Here is a 23,537-nt window from a genome sequence, read left to right as displayed (position 1 = left end):
GCTGAGGTGGGGTTTGTAGAGATGCCTCCCATCCTATCCTGGCCCCCTTCAGTCACAGCAAGAGGGAACCTTCCTGGTAATCCCACTAGCCTCCCAAGTTAAAAGACTGCTGTATCCCTTCTGTTGCCTCCACTATTTTAGGATTTTTCCTGGGGCAATATTCTCTGGATTTTTCAAGGTCAACAAGGGAGGGCTAGGGCAACGTACAGTTTATTCCACCATCTTGGCTCCCAGAAGTTCAAGTAGTTGACTTTCAAACATTTAATCTGTGGGCTGATAGCCGCAGGAGTAGTTGCTGCTGCTGCCACAGGCCCTGTGCTTCTCTCTCACCCAGCTCCAACAGACCCTTGTCAGGTGCTGAGAGGTTTGGGAGTCTCCACTGCCACCAGTGATTCAGTGTGCCAGGGTCTGCTCCTGCTCTGCTATGGCCAGGTATAGACCCACACACTCTGTACTCTTCTCCCAGCCAGGTGCAACAGATCCTTCCCATCAACCTTCTGGGTTGTCCTGTGCTGAAAATCTGCTACAGTCTGTCTCCTAGTGGATTCTGCCACTCTAAAATTTGTTCAGATTCACTTTTTAGAGTTATCTTAAGGAATTTGTGGGAGAGCTCAGGTGAGTCCCTGCTTTCACTCCACCATCTTGGCTCTGCCCTTTCCATGCTTTTGTAATACCTTTTTAATTTAATGTAAACAAAATTATCCATTTTACATCCCACAGTGTTCTCTATCTCTTGTTTAGTCATAAATTGTTTTCCTATCCATAAGTCTGATAGTTAATATGTTCCATGCTCCTCTAACTTACTTGTCCTATCTCCCTTTAGAGCTCAGTCACGCATCCATTTTGACTGTTTCCTGGTAAATGATACAAGATATTGATCTATATTTAGTTTTTGTCATATTGCTTTTCAGTTTTCCAAACAATTTTTTATCCAAATATTGAATTCTCATCCCCAAAGCTGAGATTTTTGTGTTTATCAAACATGAACTTACTATAATAATTTACTATTGAGTATTGTATATCTACTCAATTCCACTGATTTATACTTCCATTTATTATCTAGTACCAGATAGTTTTAATAATTACCTCTTTATTATATAGTTTAAGATCTGGTACTGCTATACCCCTTTCCCTTACATTTTTTTTCATTAATTCCTTTCATATGTTGATTTTTTACTCTTCTAAATGAATTTTCATTATGAATGTTTTTCTAGCTGAATAAAATAAATTTTTTGGTAGTTTTATTGGGATGGCACTGAATAAATAGATTAATTTAGGTACAATTGTCAATTTGATTATATTGGCTTGGCCAATTAAATTAAATTTAATTAAATTAAAAATTAAAATTTCTGCAATCATTTAAATCTGACTTTATTTCAATAAATAATTGTGTAGGAATACATATAGAAAATATATAGATAGAATAGAAATAATATAGAAACTTATGTCAATTTATTTTATAGCCTACTTCACCATAATGATTGTTTTAACTCATTTTTATTTGAATCTCTAGGATTTTCCAAGTAACTGGAAAAAGACATCGTCTGCAGAGAGAGATAGTTTTATTTCCTCATTGTGCATTATGATTCCTTCAATATATTTTCTTCTCTTATTGCTAGCATTTCTAGTACAGTATTAAATCAGAGTAGTGCTAATGGGCATCCTTGTTTTACTCCTGAGCTTATTGAGAAGGTTTCTAGCTTATCCCCATTACAAAAATGTTTACTGATGTGGTAGGTAGATGTTTCTTATAATTTTAAGTGAAAAAATCCATTTGTACCTATACTTTCAAGTGTTTCTTTTTAAAATAAGAATGAGTGTTGTTTTGTGAAAAGCTTTTTTGGGTCTTTTAATTTAATTATATGATTTTTATTGGTTTCATTATTAATATAATCAATTATACTAATAGTTTCCCTCATATTGAAGCATTCTTGCACTCCTTGTAAAAACCCCTTTTAGTCACAATGTACAATATTTGTGATATATTGCTGTAGTCAACTAGCTAGTATTTTATTTAGGATTTTTTTGCATCAATATCCATGAGTGAAATTGAGCTATAGTTTTCTTTCTGTTTTTGCTCTTCCTGGTTTAGGTATCAGCACCATACCATATTTGTTCCATAAAAGGAGTTTGGTAAGACTGCAATAATAGTAATAAGTAAAATGACTGACATTTATATCACACTTCAACATTTACAATGTGCCATGCATAAATCATGTTATTTGATATAACAATCACTTAAGATAGGTGCTTTAGGCCTTGTTATTATCATTTTAAAGAAAAGGAAACTAAGTCACAGAGAAGTTACATGCCTGATACATAGAATAGACAGTCAGCACATGGTGGAGGTTTGATTCAAACCCAAGACTTCCCGACTGCAAGTTCCACTGCTCTTTTCACAACACCAGGAAAGTGAAAACCCTTCCAAAAGTGGGCAACAAGGATGGTGAGGGAACTGATTGAAGAAACTGGAAAAGAGACTTATGAGGGTAGTGACAGCACCTACAAGTCACTGAAGGGTTTTCATGTTAATGTAGGATTCATCTTATGTTGGGTGTCAATGGCCCTAAAAAGGAAGAATGGATGGTAATTCAAAATAGTAGGTTTAGGCTCAAGGAAAGGAAAAGCTTCTTAATAACTAGAGCCATATGAAAATGGAATGGATTTACTTGGAAGATGGCAGTTCTCCTCTCATCAGAGGTCTTTAAGCAGGGGCTAGATGACCACTCGTCTGTGATGTCATAGGCAGTATTCTTAGTAAGATGCAAAGTAGACTAGATAGCCTCTGAACTCAGATTCTGGGACTGTGTGATTAGGTCTCAAAGAGTGAATCTAAACTCCTTGTAGAGGAAGAATCTGCCAGAGTTAGCAATTGGCTTAAAATGAATAGTATTTTCCTTAGAGTGCAAGAGAATGTGGGGAAAGGATGTGTGTTTTTTTCTTTTTGAGAGAGCAAAGTTTACCAGAAACACAAATTTGCTTAGGTAGAATAATTTGGCCGATGATGCTGATTAAATTGACCACTCAAGTTTATTTTAAGTTTCTTCTTCCAATACTTCTCAATATCATCCTTCTTTCTCTTTCCCTACCTTCTTTTCTTTTCCTCCTCTTCTTCTCTGGCCTCCATGTATCCATAACTCCCTGATAATTTCAGTTTATGAGTTTCTATCTCTGCCTTTCTTGTCCTGTCTCCCATGAGCACCCAGGTTGCTCCAGTCTGATGGGGGCTATCTCAGCATTTTTAAAGTTACAGAAGGTGTCATCTGGTCATGTAGATTCAAGCTTTTGATTTGTACCTCAGTGTTGCCAAGATCATTATTGATACCAATTATTTCAATTATTTTCTACCATCATTCTTAAGAAACATGAATGAAGCCAAATTCAAGAATTAAAGTGAACCACAGAAAGAATTATTGCTGTTGAGGGGCTGGCCTGAGACAGAAGATGCAGTTTTTGGACATCTATCTAGCTGTATTCTAGATATTCTAGATTCCATTTCTTCATTTTTTGTATTCTGGGATATATGGGGACTTTCCAAAACTTCAACACTTCCTGAGTAAATGTAGGAATGAATGAAATGGAAGAATTCTAATCTTTTTTATTTAGTAATGCCTTTTCCAGACTTTCATTACCTTTAGGTAAGTTCAGCACTGCTAATGGTTTGCCATGGGTTATTTTTAAATTTAGGACCTGTTTCATTCAACTGTCCAAATCTAGCTTCCATGTTGGTTAAAATTTTACAACTATCACAAAATAAAATGTCCAAATGGGAATCTAGGATAAAGGACATGGTACTGAATAAGAGGTACAAATAGCTTAGATCCTTGTTTAGAACTTGATAAGGTATTTTACATAAGTTTAACGAATTTACAAGGTCTTTGTGAGAAGAGAGTTCCAGATGGCAAACCTGTGTAAGGAATTTGGGCAAACATAGGTTTGGCAAGAATATTCTGAATTTTGAAATCAGTGGGAGGAAGTGAAGGGCAAAGTTAATAATCTACAATTATTGGTTTAAAAAGTATATTAGTAAATTTTTCCTCTCAACATCCTACCTTCTCTCCTACATCAATTCCCACAAATTGTTGACAAGATGAAGTGGGTCACTTTTATTTCCCTAATTTTCCTCTTCAGCTCTGTTCATTCCAGGGAAATCTTTCATCGAGATGTCCGTAAGAATCTTTCTATTCATGGTCTCTTTTAATGCAGAAAGAGAGGCTAAATGACGATTTGCAGTCCCATTGTGTATATTTTCCTTTGGAGATGAAAAATAATTATCAGGATTATTGTATCTATATAGTATTAAAGGAGTCATTAGTCTGTCTAATATTGTCAATGAGCTAGACAGGATAGTTTCTGTAATCTTTTGCAGATGGAGAAAATGTAGCCATCATGACTTCTTAAAGTTGCACAATCTCAAAGACAGAAAGGGAACCTATTCCTCCCACCTCTTCAGCTAGGACTTAATCAGCTCTGCCTCAGCATACAAAAATGTAGAACCATTAGATACATTTTATAATTAGAGTTTGGGTTTATTGCTCTTTCATTTCAGGCAGACTTCTCACCACTCCTCTGAAGGAAATACAGAAGAACTAATCCTACTTTGGCAGCTAGGTAAATAGAGTCTGGCTCTGGAGTCAGAAAGACCTGTGTTCAAGTCTGCCTTCAGCCACTTATTAGTTTGTGTAATCTTGGGCAAGCCTCTTAATCCTGTTTGTCTCAGTTTCTTCAACTGTTAAATGAGGTAGAGAAGGAAATGGAAAAGTACTTCAATGTCTTTACCAAAAACACATCCGAAGTGTCATGGAGAGTTGAATATGACTGAAAATGACTAAATAAACAATAAAAATCCTACATTCAATTTGAGGGAAAAAAACCTATAAAGTTCAAATGATGGTTCAAGAAGTATCTTTGTCATTCAACAATTCTCTAGGTGTTATATTGTTCTGAGTTTGACTGCTCTACAAAGATTTTTCTGGGTGGGTGGAAGCACCATCTTTCGCATCAGGTAGATAGATAAACTATGCCTATATTGAGGAGGGGATCTTCACTTCACGGTCTAAAAATACATACATACATACATAGACATACATATATACATATATAAATATACACACACACATATGTTCTTTGTTTTATTTCTAGCTGAGTGAGATTGCCAAATGATGTAGAGATTTGGGTGAAGATAATCTGAAAGGCCTGTAAGTCTAATTATTGAAAGTTTGGATTCCTTTTTTCCATTAATATTGATTGTGACATTATCCCTTTATACCTTACATTGCAGGTCCCTTTCTCCTCTTTCTGCCAGCTCCCCCATGGAACATACTTAGTTACCATTGGTTACTGGCTCAGTAGCTAATTAAAGAACTTTTCAACATCTCCCTATAAAGTCCTGGTGTCACTTATGGCTGGAAGTAGGCACCCCGCAATTCCACATGGTCACCAGGGATGCCAGCTGAGCATGATCTATGGGCAGTGGAAGGGCATCATTACACTTATAAGTTTGTTTTCAGGATCTCTTCTGTGGTGGCCCTTCCCAAGGGATAGGGAAGGCTGTGATTGCTCTATAATATGGTTCTTTTGGTATCAAAGTTATTTCACAGCCTGTGGGATGGCATATGGTATGATCATGAAGCTCCCAAGTGCTATTGTCATTAAAACAAATTATTGAGCAATGCAAAACTTAGAAAAGAGACTGCTTTGGAAAAGATCTTCTCTGACATGTTCTTCCAATCTCACTCCATCCTGGATTTTCTGGTCTATGGAAGGTCTAGAGTAGAGTGTTGATCTTCCAAGGGACTCAGTGAGATATTGAGTTCCAGGAGATGCTCAGAAATCTGAGAGAGGACATTCTGTATTGATCGAAGCAGGCCCAAGTCTATTAGTCTGGCATTGATTGGAGAGACAGAAAGGGAGCTGTTAGGAATAGAACAAATAGAGACTATGTTTGTCTGCATCCATTACATCTAACTGAAGCTTAGCATCACAGACTGGTGGCTGCTGTCTTTCTGTGAGCTTTCTTGATGGAAGGTCAGACATATTGCTACGGGGGTGCTGTGCAGAAACATATGCATTACCTCAGACTGTGCTGGTATGGTGGTGATACATAGCATACAAAGGGCACTTAATTATATTTGTGGAATTGACAATAATAGCTAGTGTTCACAAAGTGCTTTAAGGTTTGCAACATGCTTATCAAATATTATCTCATTTATTCTCACAAAAACCCTGAGAGTTGGGTGCTCTTGTTATCCCCATTTTTACAGATAAGGAAACTGAGGCAGACAGTGGTTGAATGACTTCCCTGGGGTAAAACACCTAGAAGTCACTGACGTAATAAGTGTCAAAAGCAGGCTTTGTCCTCATGTCTTCTAGACTTAAGGTCCTACATGCCTAAATGAATTGACTTCAGATACTCAGTGATTGACTTTCGTGTAGTGTACATAGAATATACATATTCTACAGAGAATGGTTTTTGTCAGCTAGGAAGATCCTCTCCTTCCTCCACAAAATCTTTATCCATTGGCTTAATCTTGGAGACTTGTTCTCATTTGTCTAACTGTTAAAATACAAATGTCCTTTGGATGAATACTACTTTAAACTTTACAGGCACTAAGCATGTAGTGAGACTGGAGATTCTGAGAGCAAGGCTTGTATGAGATTGTGAGGATTGAATGAAAGAATATTTGTAGAGTGCTCAGCACAGTGCCTGGCACATAGTAGGTACTGTATAAATGCTTGTTCTCCCCCCCCCCAATGGTAGGAGCAGTGAAGGAGAGATAATATATATTGTTCCTTGTAGAGTGAATGAATGCAAAATCATACATCAAACACTGTGCTTAGGGCTATATATGCATATAGAAAAGCAAAGCAGTCCCTATTCTCAAGGAGAACCCATCTAGGAGAATGCAGCCACAAGGCAGATGGGAAAAATCTCATGGACTTTAGGGAAAAATAGCAAAGGATGTGGTAATACTTATCCTTTAATGACATTTCCACTGTTTCTGGTGTTGAGCCAATTGACTTTGCCAAGGGCTTTGGTGATGAGGACTTTCTTGTCTGGCTCTTCAGTAGCTGTGGCTGCTGAAGAGATTGGGGCTGCAAGCAGCCTCAGAGCCAGTTGCCATAGGTCATATCTACAAGGGTTGATCCTCTTGTTAATGGCTGTGGGGATGTTGGCATAGAAGCCAGATGTGTCCTTAGAGGGGTGTTCTTGGGTGCAGGGTTCTGGGCTGTCTCCATCTGGGTGTGAGTAGAGGTGGTGGTGGTGGTTGAGGAGGTGGTGGTGGTGGTTTACCCATGAGGCACATGCCACCCCTGTCTCTCTCTCAGGATCCTTTGGTACTCTAGCTAAGTTGGTATGGTGTCTATGGTCCAACCTGGAGGTGGTGTTGATGCAGTTGGATTGTCAGCATAGCAAACACTTTATAATAGGGTTTGTTATATTTAATGTCATCTTTGCTTTCAGTAATCATAAGAACTCTTTGTTTCAGAATGTTGATCACATTTGCTCAATACCTGCAAGAAATGCCCATTTGAAGATCATGCAAAATTTGTGAGTGAGTTTACAAAATCTGCAAAAGGCTATGTTGCTGATGAGACAGCAGAAAATTGTGATAAATCCTTTGTGAGTATTAACCCTGTGATTGAGTTTGACCTTCTCGCTTCATTTCATTTCAGACAGGAGATCAGAGTCAATAGTAATGTGTCCCACCAAGATGCCTATTTCCATCTTGTTCTTGGACTTCTCACCCAAATACCAGTCCAGAACTATTCCCTGTCATTAAAAAACTGCAAGGAATTGTTCTGAAATAAGACAAAGTCAGATAATTTGAGAGGAGGAGAACACTATTCAGACAGCTTCCATGCCTAACTTCTTGTCTCCTGAATCTTGGTCCACCCAAAAAAGAAAGTCAAGTATACCCAGATCTTTAAACGGGTCAGTAACTAACCACCTATTTTTTCCTTCCTAGCACCAAAGTTTAGGGGATGAGTTATGTAAATTGCCAAGTCTTCAAGAGATGTATGGTGAAATGGCAGACTGTCGTGCCAAAAAAGGAACCTGAGAGAAATCATTGTTTCCAGAGCCACAAAGATGACCACCCAGACCTCCCTAGAATCGTAGGCCCTGAATGTGAAACTCTGCCAAAACTTCCAAGAGAATGAAAACAGAGTAGTAGGATAGTAAGTGAGAACAGAAAATGAGTGTTGGGGATAGTCAGCCATCACAGGAGACAAAGAACCCTAGCATAGGTCACATGTAAGAACTGTGTGGGACTGAGGGGTAAGGGGAATAAGTATTTATGAAGTACCTACTGTATAAAGTAGGTGTGTCTATGACAACTGTGCTAAGTGGGTTACAAATATAATTTCATTTGATTCCAACAACAAATCATTTAGTTGCTATTATGATTCCCATTTTATGGATGAGACAACTGAGGCAGAGAGAATGTGACATGCCCAGTGTCACACAGCTACTCAGTTTCTCACGTTTTCCTGCATCCAGGTCCAAGGCTTTATATGGCCCGCTGTGCCATCTAGTTTGCAAGGGATGGTCAAAAGCCTCCTTGGGCTTCAGTTTCTTCATCCATGCAATGAGGGGATTGGATCAGATGGTCTTTGAACCCATTTATAGCTCTAGAATTCTGTGGTCCCAGTGCCCCAGGCAGCTTGGAAAAGACTATTAGGTTATTGCAAAGTGGCCAATCTGCAGAGGTGGAGGGAGTTTCCCTGCTCAGAATTTCCTATGCTCAGAGCTGGACCTAGATTTAGGGTCCAAGAGGTGGTGGATTCAGAGAAAGCTGAAAACATTTATAGAACTTTGTCAGTGTAGAAATAGCAGCATTCAGTCCTGATGAGAAGATGTGGGGCCTTGGTGAATCACTCCTTATGCATGTCTTTCCCTGAGACTTCTGCTGCCCTCTCAGGGTGTCTGTCTCTTCATTCCTCAACTGAAGGGGTGCCTTGTTTGTGGTGGTTGCCCTGGACATACCAATTCCAACTTACAGCTGAAAGAATGCCAGTGAAGTCACAGCTCCAGATTAGAGGGAGCAGCAGAAGTCAAATCTAATTAGGTTCAGTTGAAGGAGAAAACTGCTATCACTGGTTCTGGTTGATGTGGGTTCAAGGTTGCGGACATTCATTGTTCATAGCTACTGAAAAGTGACCACTTGGTGCTCTTTGCCAATTTCAGCTTTCTGTATGAGGTTGTCAGAAGACATCTATGCCCCAGCACTCCTGAAACAGTAAGTCAATAAGCAACATCAATGATAATCATGAATATGCCTATGTAGTTCTGTATCGCAAGGTATGACAGACTCTCCATAAAGAAGGTAAAAGAAGTATAACATTTATTCAGACACCAGAAAATCATATCCCATAACCAAATGTTCAGCTTCCACAGCCAGTCAGCCCACTTTATCATATCAGCAAGGAACTTAAAACACCATATAACAGCCTGGAGCCTTGCCCTCCCCAAACTTCTCTGAACCCCTGCTGGGGTCTTCCCCAAAACAAACTCACAGCACAGCTAAGTCAGCCTATTCAGCTCTAACAATCATGAGGGAGGCCATTAGCAGCCATAACATCTTTCTCTCTCTCAGCATTTCCTATGACATAACTTCTTTCTCCTGTTAGGAAGCTCCTTCCACTACATATGTCTTAGGCTTCCTGTGAAGTAAGCATGTCACATGGCCTATTAATGGGTGGGAAAGATCTTCAAATCCAAATTGCTACTACAACTCCTTGCCTATTCTCATCAGTATAAGGGAGCAGTGAAAGAATGTTGCCTGGCTGCTGACAAAGCCACATGCCTCAATGAAAAGGTATTCATAGGAGAGAGAGGGTAGGGAGAGACAGGGTGGGAAGAGAGAGAGAGAGAGGGAGAAAAAGGGAGAGAGAGAGAGAGAGAGAGAGAGAGAGAGAGAGAGAGAGAGAGAGAGAGAGACAGAGAGAGAGAGACAGAGAGAGAGGGAGAGACAGAGAGAGAGACAGAGAGAGATGAAGAGACAGAGAGACAGAGAAGAGAGGAGAGACAGACAGACACACACAGAGAGAGAATAATTGTAGGATCCATGGACCCAAGAAATTCCATTTAACTCACCATGATCATTGATCAGTACCTTCTTGAGTGATGGCCCTTGGCTGGAGAGGCACTGTGGTACAATAGAGAAGGCCCCTGGGAGAGAGGGTGAAGTGAGGAAGACTTCGGTTGAAGTCCCATCTCTGATACTTACTAGCTGTGTGACTCTCTGCAAGTTACTTAATTTCTTTTGGCCTCAATTTTCCAATCTGCAATTTGAGGGGATGGTACTTGATGCTCTTTCCAACTCTAGATATATGATCCTTCCCTTATTCCTCTTCAGTACTGATCTCACATCTGTGAATGGTACTATGATAGGTCCTGCCTCTGTGTTGCTTAACCCTTCTAAGCCACTCTATCATTTCATTATTTGTAATAATTCAATTGACAACTTTCTGAGTCCCAGTGTCAGCATTTTGTGTGTGTGTGTGTGTGTGTGCGCGCGCACGCGCGCATGCAAGCATGCAAATTTATATTTGTGGAAGAATTTGAACAGGACAGACTCTACTGTAGGCAGAAGAACAAGCTGTGCTGACTGATGATATTTGGAACATTAGATAGGATTGAAGATGTAGTTGACAACATAGTTTTTTTGTTGTCCCATCATTTTCAATCATGTCTGACTCTTTGTGACCCCATTTGGGTTTTTCTTGGCAAAGATACTGGTATGGTTTTTTGTTTCCTTCTCCAGCTCATTTTATAGATGAAGAACTGAGGCAAACAGGGATAAGTGACTTGCCCAGGTTCACACAGTTAGTAAGTGTCTGAGGCCAGATTTAACCTCATGAAGATAAGTTTTCTTGATTTTAAGGTTAGTACTCTATCCACTGGGCCATGTAGCTGCCCAATGACATAATTGACCCTAAGGAAAATTGGGAAGCAGGTGAAGTTTGTCTTCTTGGTTCCTTTAGGCTCTGTCCCACACTCCAGTAGGCATTTCATATCCTTATACTGACTCTTCCCTTTCCAGAGCATCCCACTACAGTGACATTACCAAGTCCACTCTCCCCAGAAAGGCTCTTCCCTTATCAAAGTATACCTTGTCCTCTTTCCTATCTCTTTGACATCAAACTCTCAGCCAGATATTTTCTTTGGTAAATATCTAGTAGAGTAATTCAAATTCTATTGTTAGTAATTGAATTCTGTTACTCTAATGGGGTTTTCCTTTTTTAAAGAGGATTCTAAGAGATACAATTTCATAACCTGAAGGAATGTATTTCTATTAGTGTAATTTTAGGCACACAGCAAGCCAGTGAAAGAGATGTTTTGAATATGAACTCCTCTTGGATCCTCCTCAAATCCCATACATTTTTACTTTGTTCTAAAATCTAATACTGGTTAGTAAATAAGCAATTTAACTTTGAAAGTTATTAAAAATTTTTCTGTCTTAAATCCTTTTGAAACTGTTCTTGAGAACAGCATATGCTATATAATTTTCCAAATATGGAGAGTAAATCCTACCTAGCAAAGATATATAGCTTGTTTCATCAGGATATAGAATACTAAAGATTTCATATTGCAGATAGGAGCACAGAGTGAGATCTAGAAAGGACCTTGGAGATCCTTAAACTCAATAATTTCATTATAGATGAGGAAACCAAGGCCCAGAGAGGATAAGCATTCAGTTAACTCATCACCGTGCTTGTGGCTGATTAGCTGGATGGATTCACATATTATGTCAATAGAAATGAATGTTCTAGCTTCAATTCCAATCCACCAAGCAATTATCAGTCCCCTATTAGATAACATTAAAGTCCTAGGGGGCACCAAGAGAAAACTCAAAATATCCTCTATACTTTAGGAACTTGGAATGTATTACATAGTAGTGAGATAGTCATTGACCATTCCTAAATCTGAATTATTCCCTTTTAATTGTGTCACCTTGTCATAAGAAGCACCACTAAAGGAAGCTTTAAAGTTCTTAGTCCAAAAAATCTATCACTGCTACTGAGAAAACAAGCCCAAGTACGTACCTTATTATTGCTGAGTGAGTAATATTCATATAAAGTAGGGTCTCTTAACTTTCTCTCTCTCTCTCTCTCTCTCTCTCTCTCTCTCTCTCTGTCATGGAACCCAGGTTAAACCCCTTAAATTATGAAGAAAATATGGAATTAATTTGTAAGGACTTTGTGGGTAATTTATTTTTCATATTAATGATAATAGGGAAAATTATTTTTGAAAAAGGTGATTTCTTCTTTCTACAGCTGTCTGCTTTAAGAGAAAAAGTAGGAGGTGAAAGTGTAAAACAGAGATTCCAACGTTCCAGTCTAGAAAAATTTGGAGAGAGACCTGTTAAGGCTGGGTAAATCTCTAAGTTCCATTTGCCTAAAATCTTTTGTATTTGTTAAAGAAGAAAAGATGGAAAAAGGCCTGGTATTCCAATATCTATAGCTATCACCAATTTTGTTGTGAATTTCATCACTTCCGAAACAAAAATTATCGCAAGTGAAATTCAACAGAAAGGTGACTCAAGACTCTTTCTCCAAGCAAGATAACATTTTGTTATCAGGGCATTACCTACCAATAAAATGGGTCTAATTACTGCCTCAATTAGCCAAAAGACAAAGAATTGAAGATGCAACTAATTTTTTATAAGCTTAGAACAAAGTATAGAACAAAGTAGGTGACATCATGGGGTTGAGGACAACATGGTTGGTTACAAAGCTGAAGCAAGGCAACAATATGATTGATTGGAAGATGGAAATTGGATGAAGTGGGAAACTATTCCCTTCTTGTTTCCTGTGACTAAGAAAAATTCATTGTTTGAGTCCATTATTGAGGTTAAAAGAAAGTGGGCCAGTCTTCTTTGGATAACAAACCAAACATCCTTGAAGGAAACTTGCCTCGTGTCTACCCTCATTCCCCAAGAATAGCAGAATTCCTTGAGGCAATAATAGAACAGGGATTAGCAGAAGTGGATTTCTAAACTTGAATCCTGACAGGTCAGAGTATTTCTTCACTAAGTTCAGAGACAAAGAACCATGACTTAGGCAGTTACAAATGACCTAGGCAGATGCAAATCAACTTTCTAGAAATTGAATCAAGAAAAAATGATCCAGAATCAATTTAATTATCTCAGAATTGGACACCTCCTGTTTAGTCCTTGTGATAAAAGTGGCAGGCATTTCTATTCCAATGTTATAAGTAAGTTCTAGAAACATTTGCCCTCCAATTTGAAGTATTAGACAGGTTTTTTTGGAGAGGTTTTTCCACATCCCCAATCTTACTTCATTCCTGCTTGACTCAGATTAATGCTTTGATTTCTCCTCCTGCCATATTGGTTAGGGGGTCTGGTTCTCTCTAATCCTCTGCCTACCACTTTGGCTCATGATGTCTCATTCAGCCCAGCTAAGCCTTGATTCTCTTTTCATTGTAAAAGTACTCATTCACCTTGGGTTGGATTGCCTGAAGTATCTCATCCTAGTTTGGTCCCCAAAGTACCCAGTAGAGTCCCTAAGTAACCCATGTTTAAGTGCTTAGAATTTTCAAAAAGAGTGATAGATGTGGCTAATGCCTTCTAAGAACATGAAAATATAATAATGGCAGCCACTGCTAATACAAGGAGTTGGGCAATCCTTCTCTTTCCCAAAGTTTAATGATAAGAAAGTATGGCAGAGTGTGTAGTGTTGTCCTCTGAGTCAGAATGACTGGGGTTCAAGTCCTATATCTGATACTTTCTAACTGTCAAGTCATTCAAGAACTTCATAGCACTTTAAAAAATTATTTCCAGGAAATTTTCTTGGAAGTTTTAAATACTAATAATTAATGGCTTGTGCACTTTCTCCCTAAGCTCATAGCTTGGCTAATTCAGAAATTCCCTAAGGTTGAATTTGCTGAACTTCATAAAATAGTGGATGATCTTACCAAGGTTCACAAGGAATGTTGCCATGGTAATCTGTTAGAGTGTGCTGATAGGGTAAGTATTTATTGGTATTAACTCATATTGTTGTTAAATAAATTTCCCTATAGCATACTTGTTTGATTTTTTCAGCACAAATTTAATAAATTTAGAATCAGAGGCATCATAAAGAATAATTTTGAATGTGTAGTTTCTTTAAACCTCAGCTTATTCTGTCAGCCAACCAGTCCATTGGCATCTTTAAACACCTACTGTATGCCAGGCAGTAGGCTAAGCTTGTGTCTGTCTCTATAGGAAACCTTTTCTGATCTCCTCAGTTGCTCATTTCTTTGAGCAGAAAATGACCATGTATTGACTTGTATATATTTCTATAAAAGTTATGTATATATTTTTCATCTCCATGGATACAAGATATTAGAGGATAAGTACTTTTTGGCTTTGAATTCCTGGGGCATAGTATAGTACCTTGCCAGTGGAAGGCACTTAGTAAATTACTTGTTGCTGGATAAAATATGGGAGGTCATTAGCAATGTGGTAAAATACAGTAGACAGGATTTGTTTCTAGTGTACTCATTGCTTCCCCCCAACCCCCTGTTGTGAGAAATTTTCCCACTCCTTCTGACCCCCTGGTTCACAGCATCTTCAAACTCTCTCTATTACTTCCCTTACCAAAACTAGTTATTATTATTATTATTATTATTATTATTATTATTGGTTATCTTGGAAAAAATTGATGCTAAGGTAAATCTGGCTGCTAGCCAGTTGGTCAGAGAGTCAATAAACATTTATTAAGCACTTTCTATGTGCCAGGCACTTTTCTCTATACTTTGGGGATGCAGAGAAAGACAACAATAGTCCCTGTCCTCAAAGAGCTTACATTCTGGTGGGAGGAGACAACATACAAATACATAATGACTACACAAGATATACATAGAGTACATGGAAGGCAATCTGAGGAGGGAAAGCTCTTACAATTGGAGGACCCTTTAATCTGTGTTAAAAAGCTAGGAATTCTAAGATGAAAAGGCAAGAGGGACAGGGCACTGAAGCATGAGGGAAGGACAGTGCAAAGTAGATCTTTGTCCCTGGATAGGAGAGCTTGTGGAATGGAGTACAGTGTAAGAAGACTAGCAAGATAGGAAAGGGACAAGTGATGGAGAACTTTGGATATCAAACGGAGAAGTTCATATTTGATACTGGAGGCCCTAAGGACCCATTAAGTACACTAAGTAGGGGAGTGACATATTTAGACCTAAGCCATGAGAAAATCATCCAAGTGGAGGATGGACAGGAGTGGGGAGAGACTTGATCTAAAACCAAATAGTGAAGCTCAGGAGAAAGGAGGGAGAATGAACCAGGGGTGGTTGATGAAACCCAATAGGTTCTGGACAGGTTGATACATCTGTTTGGATTGAACTTCAAAGGAAGACAGTGAGGGCTGGTGGTAGGGGAAGGGACTGAAAGTGGCAGGGTATGGTAAGAACCCCCCATTCTCTCTTGTCCCAGTGTCTTTGTGTATGTGTTTTGGGGGGAGGGAATAGGCAAAGAATGAGAGAAGGGATATCCCATTCAGGAAGGGGTAGGCAGTGATGATCTGTCTCCAGGGGAATGTCAGTTTTATGAGGCTGCAAGGATATGGAAGGAGCTTCAGGGGAAGGGGTTGAAGTGAAGGGCAGTTTGTTAAAAATATAGAGGTTCCACAAGTATGCTAGAAAGGAAAGGCAGAGTTGGATTGGAATCCTTAGAGTCTTAGAATAGTGAGCCCTCTGTTGAACCACTTCTACCTTACTTCTTGCAGGTGGCTCTTTCTGACATCTGCAACAAAAAGATGTAATCTCCAGCAAACTGACAGCCTGCTGTGACAAGCCTCTAATAGAGAAGAGCCAGTGCATTATTGATTTGGAGAATGATGACATTCCTGCTAACTTCCCTAACCTCCTTGCTGAATATGTAGAAACCAAGGATGCTTGCCAAAACTACAAAGAAGCAAAAGATGTCTACTTAGCCACGTAATCAAACTTTTAATCTTATTCTTCTGTTCCTTTCATATGCTCAATACTATTTCCCTAACACTCTACTTGCTTCACGGTTGTTACAGCTGTTGGCTCCTCCTTGCCTTTTCCTCTCCCAAGCCTTTTAAGCACAAATAGATACAAACATTGTTCTTCATGCCTTCTGCTGTACTTAGTCATGGGATCTAGGTCAATGCCTTTGTGACTTCAGCTTACTTGTCCCTCATCTTTGGCTCCATGAAATATACTCTCTTTGCTTCAAACTCCAGAAGAGGCCAATGATGGCAGGAAGTCATAATGTCCCTGCTTGGCCCAGAGAGGACAGATATCTAGGAACGTGGAAGTAGTTTTAGATATGTGCTGGCTGGAGTAGTACAAAGGACTGCAAAGGCCTCTTTTAGCTCTGAAACTACCCACATCATGGCCTTGGGGCTTGATGACATTATTATTCATTTTTTAGGGAAGAAAAGGAAACTTTGAATTCTCCCATCTGCTGAGATGTTCTTCATTTGTCCATGCATCCCACCATACACTGATCCATCCATTCATTCACTCCCTTTTATTGAACAAATATGTGTTAAGCGCATACTCCATTCACTGTTCTGAGCAAGGCACTTTAAAGAACACAAAGAAATAGAAGATAGTATGTTACCATTCTAGGGATGTATAGACTGAGAAGTTGATAGCCATCCAGACATGTGACCACTAAGTAAGAGTAGAAGGCAGGATGGAGTTAAGTGTCATAAGTGTGGAACTGGGAGATATATTTCTGGTGTCCTCTGGACTCAGTGACTTGCTCTAATATTATAACAGTAGAACATAACAGAACTGATATTTTGACAAAAAAGGAAAATTTAACACCATCTGGTGAATCCATCAATATAAAGATCAGGCAAAGCTAAGTCTTCATGTTTTATGTCAGAAATTTTGTTATTGTAGTTTTACCAAATTGATGGAACCTTAGGACAGAGGAATAATGCTGGGGACTGATCCTATTCTTTACCATGCTTACATCTGTTTGATGTTCATTTTTAAGCTATTTGTATGACAGCGGAAGAAGACACCCTGAGCTTGCTACTACCACATGGCTAAGGGTTGGCAAGGACTATGAAAACACCCTTGAAGAGTGCTGTGCCATGGCTGACCCTCCTGCTTGCTATGCCAAAGTGGTAGGTTTCTCATGAGAAAGAAGGAAAAATCAAAGTACTCTCCTGGGATGACATGTGCTTAGGATTGCTTAATCTGGAAATGATAGCACCGTGTTTTTTTAAAGGAAAAAAATGAAGCCATATGAATACTAATTGGACCTTACCTTGGGACTCTTGTCTTCTGGGTTTTCAGATCAGGTTGTTATGAGCAATGTTTAAAATAATTAAGAAGAGCCATCCTAGAGATGGGAAGGTTGGAAATGAGACTCTGTCATTCTAGAACAGCTTTTTGACAAAGGAAGCTTTACTTGTCTCCATTTCCACTAAGACAGAATGGAAATAAAAGCATTCTGAATGGTTCAATTTAAGAGACTCAACTTAGCAGCATAGAAGAATTTCTGATTTTTCCTGAGCATAAAAGTTATTAGGCACTAGAATTGGAATGTCCCTGTATAGAAGTATTGAAGACCCTTGTTTGATCTTTCGGGTATGCTTTTGCATGAAATTAAGTGTGCTGGATGGAATGACTGTTGAGGGCTAATTCTAGTATGATTTATAAACTGGGTATAAACAGTGAACAATAATAAGCAATGTATTTAATGTGTCCACAGAGGATATTTATATGTAATAAGTCCACAGACATACTATAAGCACCATTATATTCTCTTTTGGTCCAAACAATGGAAACCTATTATTGATTATTCAAGGAAAAATGTGATCTTTTTGAAAAAGTTGGAGAATATGATTTTGAAAATGTGTAGGTGGGACCTCACAGCTTGACCAGCTTTTACTATTTAGTGTTTAAGTGGATAGAAGGACTGTCTCTTATAAAAGGCCATAAAACACAAAAGCTTCAACTTTCCATCTCAAAGTGCTCTGAAAGCCTTGGTTCTTTTAATACCTTGTAGTTGTGAGGGCAGCACTTGGGCTGTCCACTACTTTGCTATTACTCATAGACTGAGTCAGCTTGGGGCAATGAAGAGAGCACTGAGCTTGGAGTAGGAAGACCTGAGTTTGACCAATGTCAAACAATGACTCTGACACTTGCTTGCTGTCCAGTCTTGGGCAAGTCACCAGGACTCAGTTTCCTTCCCTGTAAGATGAGGGTGTTGGACGCAATTGCCTCTGAGAGCCTTTCTATTTCTAAGTCTCTGATACAATGTTGAGCTAAATATGATGCCTGAGCATGGACAGTGATGTGATCCAATGCTAAAAAAAAAACCGTGAAAGGAAGCAACAGAGCAAGGAATGCCAGACTTGTTCGGGCAAATATGAGGCTTGGAACACCATCTGAAATGTAAACAAAATGGTTTAGGACAAATAAATGATTGGACTACTCTTTGTGCTGTATAGCAAATTTGTAGAATACAAAGAGGTGGTGGAGACTAAGGAGCTACACAAGTTAAAAATTTAAGAAAGACTCATGTATGACAACTGGGGAAAACCGAGATATTTGGGAATCTTCCATCATTGAAAATTTGAACATTATTGAGGGGATCTGTGAAACATCATAAAACATCCCTGTCACTGCTACGCCAAACACATAATTAGGTAAAATGCATGGGTGGATGGTGGAGGCCATGACAGAGGAGGGTCAGGAAAAGACCAAAGTGGAAGGGCCGTATTGACCACCAGGGATAGAAAGTTTAATGAGTTCAAGCTGACTCTGAGTTGGTGTTTGTTGCTTGATAAGTTTTAAATGCCGTTATTATTATTGTTTTACAAAAAAGTAATTCTTTGACTAACTACAAACATTTGGAACTCTGTAATTACAGAGTGCTGGTCAGTTATGTTAAGAAAGCACCACAATTGTCAACCTCAACATTAGTTGGCCTTGAAAAAGTTGCTGCTAAATGCTGTAAACTCAGTGATCAAGAAAAATCGGACTGTGCTGAAGGCTATGTGACTTTTTTCTTTTCTTTTCCATTTTAATCCTAATGTTGTGAGCTTCTATCTTGAGATGCAAACAAAAAATTTTGTGGCAGAGGAGTGCCCTCCATAAATGTTGATCACTTCTCCTCTTAAGTAGAGCACCTAAAAAATCCCAAATCCAAACCCCTTGATTGATTTTTAAAAACCCCGAATTTTCAGAAGCTTCAAATTGCTCATGGAACTGAGACTTAAAAATTCAATGACTGAAATCGATCGAGGCAATGAGTATGCATGGACTTCGATACAGCAATTTAATTTAGTCTGTTGAAATACTCATGCATTCACCCTACCCGTTTGGTGAATTCATCCATTTTTTTCTTTTTGCTTTAGTTGGCTGTTGTATTTGACAAGCTTTGTTGCCAGCATGAGAAGATACCAGTGAGTGATAGAATTGCCAAATGCTGCACAGACTCCTTGGTGAACCGCAGGTCCTGATTCTCTGCTTTGGGAGCTGATGACACATATCGACCCAAGCCATTTTCTGCAGAAACATTCACCTTCCATGCTGACCTGTGCACACCTCCCGAAGAGGAGAAACAGAAGAAGAAGCAAAGGTCAGGAACATTTGGTCTTCTCCTTTCCTCAAACCTATTTGTTTCCTCCTTGAGAGGGAGAAACATTCTATTGACAACATCAGCAAAACTTTTTGCTTCAGGGCAATAATCTGTTAGGGAAAAGTATTTAGAAAGTGATTCAAGTGCAAGTCACTCAGAAGAAACTTGTGGGGCAAAAGGCTATAATTGAATAGTATCTAAAAGCAATGATTGCTACTAGTATTTATATAGTGCTTTAAGACTTCCAAAGTGCTTTACATATATTATCTCCTTTGATTTTCACAACAACCCTGAGAGGTAAGGGTTATTATGATGCCCATTTTACAAATGAGAAACCAGAGGCTGAAAAAGATAAAGCACCTAGCCCAGAGTCACACATCTTGTGAGAGTCTGAGGCAGTGTTTGAACTCAGATCTTGACCTCCAATCCAGCAATGTATCCACCATGGCACCTAGCCATTCATCTAAGCCTACTGCTACCCAATATAGAGTCATTGATTACCATCTGCAGGATCTGTCATTTTGGATGATGCAAACTAAAGGATCATCTCTGTCTGGTTAGATGTGATGAATCCTACGGTAAGATATCTGGGATCCCAGAAGGGGAAGGCAGCAAAATGATCTAAGGTGTCCCTAATGCCTTCAGAAGGATTATCTTTACTCATGTATTTCTCCAAACTGCAGGCTTCAATGTCAGCATCTCCTCTGATTTGTGACCTAGAGCTAGGAGCATGGGGCATGGTTGGCCAACGGGGTAGCTCCTTGGGCTTCATGGGCATTTCTCTATTTTCTTTCATTCCAGCATACTTGTGGAAGTTGTGAAACACAAGCCCAGGAGCACTGACTACCAGATCAAGGGTGTCATTACTGATTTCAGAGCATTTGTGGAGACGTGCTGCAAAGATGCCAACCAGGAAGCCTGCTTTGCTGCAGATGTATGGACTTCTTTTTTCATTTAATGCACCTACCTTTGGGAGTCCTTGGTGATACCTCAAATATGGACTTAGGCAGGAATACTTAGGTTTCCTCCCTTAGTTTCCTGAAAGGTCATCACTGATCATTCTTAAAGCAAGAGACATTTTCCTTTTTCCCCTTGACTAAAATGCTTCCTGTCCATTGAATGCTTGTTTTTTTGAGCTTTTGTAGTTCTCTTTCACTTGTCAAATGGTTATTGTTCTCCTCTGCTTCCTATGTGTCAGGTTGAATGAAATTCCTAGGCATTTGAGGCATGCATAAGATTTAATAGAATTCCTTTAGCTGACCATCTTGTTGATAAAGACCAGTCTGTAACCCAGCCAAATCTGAATGCTTGTACACAGGTGGTAAAACAGCCCCAGTTTCAGCCAGTCTCTGGATCCAAAATCTTAGGGATGAAAGAGACCTCAATTACTTTCTAGGCCAGCGCTTTGTAACCATTCTTGTTTCATGGACCTCTTTGGCAGTCTGTTGAATCCTCTGGACCCCTGCTCACATTAATGTTTTTGAAATGCACAAAATTAAATTCCCACAAGTATCAAGGAAACCAATCACATTAAAATAGTTACCAATATTAAAAAAATTAAGAACCCCTTATGTATTCCAATTCCTACCCCAGAATTCACTCTCTTCCCTAACTGACAAGTGTCATCCAGGCTTCACTTGAAGACCTTGAGGGAGAAGAATTCTCTACTTCTCTTTAACATCCACCCATTTCTCCTCCAGGTTTTGCCATCATCTAGAGCCCGACAAAAGAAGTCTAAACTCTTTCACAGGAGAAGCTTTCCTATAGCTTCAAAACCAGACTAATATACATATAGGCAGTTTTTCTTTGAGCAGAAATCTAACATTTAAGGATGTTTTTGCACAAGTGTCTTCCCATATCCTTTGATAGGGATGGTTTTGTATAATCAAGGGCAATGGATAATACTCAAAGAGCCCCCTTTCAGGGACCTTAGGCTTGAGCTCCCTAGATTCTCTTTCTCACAGCATTGTGATATCTTTACCTGCAGGGTCCCAAACTGGTTGCTTCAGTTCAAGTTGTCTTAGCTTAAACAAGAGATTGACAAGCCCCTACTAGCATTTCAGGTAAGTCTCTTTGGGTATTTCATTGGTAATAGGTTGATATGTCACGTATCCAGGATTTCAACTTTGTGGGACCACCTTCCAGTTACATTTCACGGCCGATGGATACTTCAGTCTTAGTTGAGTTTAAATGATTTGAGGATAGGCAGCAGAGGTTGGGTACCAATCCAAATCCTCCTGACTCAAAGTCCAGCACTCTGTGACCTATGCCATATTGTCTGGCATATGGGCAATGCTGGATCCTGAACTTAACTCTGCACCACCAGGCTGTGTTAGTCAAAGGGGCTGGTGGTCCTTGAGGAATCCTCCCTCTTATCATGGAGGCTGAAGGGATACATTTTATACTGAATCTTACTATACTTGATATACTGTAGCATTGTAATGTATATCTAAGGCAGATATATATGAAGTCTATTTAGGATTTCTCACTGGAGGAAGAAAGGACCCACTTTAAATTTCATATCTTTATGGATAAATGTCTTTTTTTTTCTGCTCCTGATGAATTCATTACTACTTTGTACTTTTTGATGGTATTTCTTCAATCAATCCATTGTCTTTTAAATAAGGAGGGGCCTTTTTCTAAAGGAAGGAAGACTACGGGTGTGGAACCTTGTATATAGAATTGGACTTAGTAGATGTGTTAATTTAGTAGAACTTTCTTTTTTAATTACCCACATAAAGAATGTCTCTCGAGGAAGGGGTGGAGGCAGGTATATATTGGGAAAAGTAGGTGATGTAAAATAAAAAATGTACATGCTTTTTTCAAAAGGGAGGGGAAATATTAAAATATTATTTTGTTTAATAATTTTTAAAATCATGCATACAATTTGATTCAGCAATACTATTAGTAGGTCTCTATCTGAAATAGATTTTTTGAAAAAGACAAGGATCTATTTGTACAAAAATATGTAGAGCAGCTTTTTTTGTGCTGGCAAAGAATTGGAAACTGAGGGGATGCCCATCATTTGGGGAGTGGTTGAACAAGTTGTTCATGGTTGTGATGGAATATTATTGTGGTATAGGAAATGATGTACAGGATGCTCTCTTAAAAACTGGGAAAGACTTACATGAACTGATAAGAAGTGAAATGAGAAGCAGGAGGGCACTTGACTGAGGAATAGCAATATTATATGATGCTCTACTATGAATAATTTCACTGTTCTCAACAATACAACAATCCAAGATATTTCCAAAGAACCCAATAAGAAAAACACTATACACTTCCCTAGAGAGAGCTAATGGAATCTGAATTCAGATTGAAGCATATTATTTTTCATGTTCATTTTTATGTCTTCTTTTTAGGGGGAAACTGTGTTTTCTTTCCCAACACATCTAATATTTAATACATTTTGCATGCTTGCACATATATAACTTATATCAAACTGCTTATTGTCTCAGGGAAGGGTGAAGAGGGAAAGAGGGAGAGAATTTGCAAATTTTTTAAAAAAAGAATGTTAAAATTGTTTTATATATAATTGGGAAAAATAAAATATTAAGAGATTTTAAAATTATTTTTGTTTATCACATTTTTTTTCTTCTAGTTGGCCATTGGAAGAAAACAGAGATGAAATTGAGGACCCAAAATTCATCCATCTGATTTGTTTCTCTGTTGGTGTCAAACCAACAGAGTTATGAAAACATCAATTTTGCCTTAAATATTTTTCCTTTCCCAGTGTTGCAATAAATAATAAACAAAGGCATAATAATCATGGCTGTTGTCTAGGAGTGATCTTTTTGTGGTATGTAATGATGACTTGTGCCAGAGGGTGTGAACCTCCAAGATCTACTGGTGCTGAGTTAGACTTTCTCTCCCATCTTAAGCAGTTTTCCCCAGACAAAGACCCCCAACTCCATATTTGTGAATTCATGATTATCAGCATTAGTTTTGCATGGG

The 23,537-nt window shown here is 38.8% G+C and overlaps 1 pseudogene; it reads left to right on the top strand.

The window, feature by feature from the left end:
* The first annotated feature begins 21 nt into the window (after positions 1–21).
* LOC118854662 lies at positions 22–23,272 on the top strand (annotated as a pseudogene).
* The last annotated feature ends 265 nt before the right edge of the window (positions 23,273–23,537 follow it).

Source organism: Trichosurus vulpecula, chromosome 6 (assembly GCF_011100635.1).
Source record: "Trichosurus vulpecula isolate mTriVul1 chromosome 6, mTriVul1.pri, whole genome shotgun sequence".
Classification (NCBI taxonomy): Eukaryota; Metazoa; Chordata; class Mammalia; order Diprotodontia; family Phalangeridae; genus Trichosurus; species Trichosurus vulpecula.
The sequence above is the reverse complement of the archived record's forward strand: the minus strand, read 5'-3'. Positions and strand labels throughout refer to the sequence as shown.